This window comes from Nycticebus coucang, chromosome 10, assembly GCF_027406575.1.
Source record: "Nycticebus coucang isolate mNycCou1 chromosome 10, mNycCou1.pri, whole genome shotgun sequence".
NCBI classification, from domain to species: Eukaryota; Metazoa; Chordata; class Mammalia; order Primates; family Lorisidae; genus Nycticebus; species Nycticebus coucang.
This window is the reverse complement of record NC_069789.1, coordinates 20,325,081-20,326,900: the sequence shown is the minus strand read 5'-3', so window position 1 is coordinate 20,326,900 and position 1,820 is coordinate 20,325,081. Positions and strand designations below refer to the sequence as shown.

At 44.7% G+C, this 1,820-nt stretch overlaps 1 non-coding gene across 1 annotated transcript; it reads right to left on the bottom strand.

Moving 5' to 3' along the window:
- Window positions 1–209: 209 nt before the first annotated feature.
- On the bottom strand, window positions 210–317 carry LOC128597918 (U6 spliceosomal RNA). The gene has a single exon (XR_008383465.1). It is a non-coding gene; the product is annotated as a U6 spliceosomal RNA (small nuclear RNA).
- Between the last annotated feature and the right edge of the window lie 1,503 nt (window positions 318–1,820).

Here is a 1,820-nt window from a genome sequence, read left to right as displayed (position 1 = left end):
CTCTCCCCAATGGCTCCACACATTAGAAAACAGCATGTGCCTTCTTGCTCTGAGTCTGGCTTGGCACAATGGCATTGCAGGCACAGTCGGGTTGTAACACATTTTTAGTAACAGCCTTCTTAAAACAACTCTCCAAGGGTTGAGCCACGTACTCCTTTATTTACGTAGTTGTCTTAAAGCAGATAGCAAACAGTTTCAGAAGAGCTGCTAACTCTACCGTTTCTTACTGCAGGCTTCCATCTCCATCTTGTGCAGGGGTCATGCTAATCTTCTCTGTATTGTTCCAATTTTAGTACACGTGCTGCGGGAGCGAGCTCTCCTTCTCCATCTGTAACATTTCATTTTGCAGCAATCTGACCCTTCTCCCTAATCACCTCTGACACACACGCTCACTATCTACCAGGGTCACCCACCAACCCTGGGGAAAGAAAGACATTGGTTACACCTCTTCAGGGCTGTGAGTTTAGAAGAGAAGAAAAGAGGGGGGATAAATATAGAGATTTTGGAGAAGCAAATTCCTGGGCAACGGGTGAGCAGGTGGGGCCCCCCAAACAACAGAAATGACCTTTAAGGGAGCAAGGGGAGAGAATCTGCCAGTCACATTTTTTCCCCATTGGATTTCCATGACATTTTCCAAATAAATACATAAATAAATGCAATGAGAGGAGAATAAATGGAATTGGAGATTTGCGTACTAAGAAATATTTCAAGATCTACCAACTGAAGCCCAGCCAGGGTCTCTGACAAAGCCTCAAGGCATCCTCTCTGCTCTCCCAGCTTTTCAGAATCTCTAAGCATTTTTTCCAACAGCGGCAGCAGTTTCCAACTCTTGCATATTCTTGAATTTACCAAGTCCCCCGAGCTACCCTCCTGTCTGCTGCATTTCTCTCCCTCAATGTCAAGTTCCAGTGCACCTCCGTCTTCCAGTGCTTTCCAGACTGGTGGGAGCCTCCACCCGCAGAGTCCCTCCCTAAAGGGCAGGAGGGGAGCGAGTCCTCTCCAGGCGCTCAGAGGAAATCTGTGCAGGCCTTGACTTTCTCACACGTATTTCAGATGTGCAGGGGTGTGATTGTAAACAGCGTCTTCAGAGCCGGCCTCCCCGCCTGTGTCCTGTTCGTATCACCCTAGGGGTTCCAGTAATAGGGCATAAAGCAAACAAAGAAAAACAGTAATCTGGTGTTCCAATTGCATTTTTTGTTTTTAGAAAATGTTAATGATAGGTTATTTGATTACCCTAGGTTTGGCTCCACTTGCTCTTTATTAAGCACATCTGGTATTTAGTAACAATGTAAGTAGCAGGAGTCTTTTTGGCACTTGAAAGTAAGCTCATCCAATGTTGCCATGCAGTTTGGAAACTTGTCAGTGAGGCCAGCCAAACTTGCGGAGATACAAGACTTTTTCTGCAGGCTGGGAAGCTGGCCAGGACAGCTAAAAAATGTGAATTGGCTAAGAACTGCTGCCACGCAAACACTTCTGGAAATTTCTGTGCTCGGGCCTGCCAAATCCATTATGCACAACATGAATTACAAGAGTTTCTATCTCTCCAAGAAGTTGTTTTTTGAGCCTAGTTCTCCTATATGCTTTATGAAACACACACACAACCAAAATGAGAAAAACACCCAAAAACTCCACTACCATTTTTTTTTCTTTGTCTTTTTCCATTTGGGTTGCCAAGCTCACAACTTTTCCTGAATTAGGAGAAATAGCCTCAAACTTTGGTTTGAATTACATTAAATCTAACTTGTGGGAGGCAACTGTGCTTCCTGGAAACTCTAGAAAGGAAGGATGTTTTGCATCATGGAGACAGCCTAATATCTAGG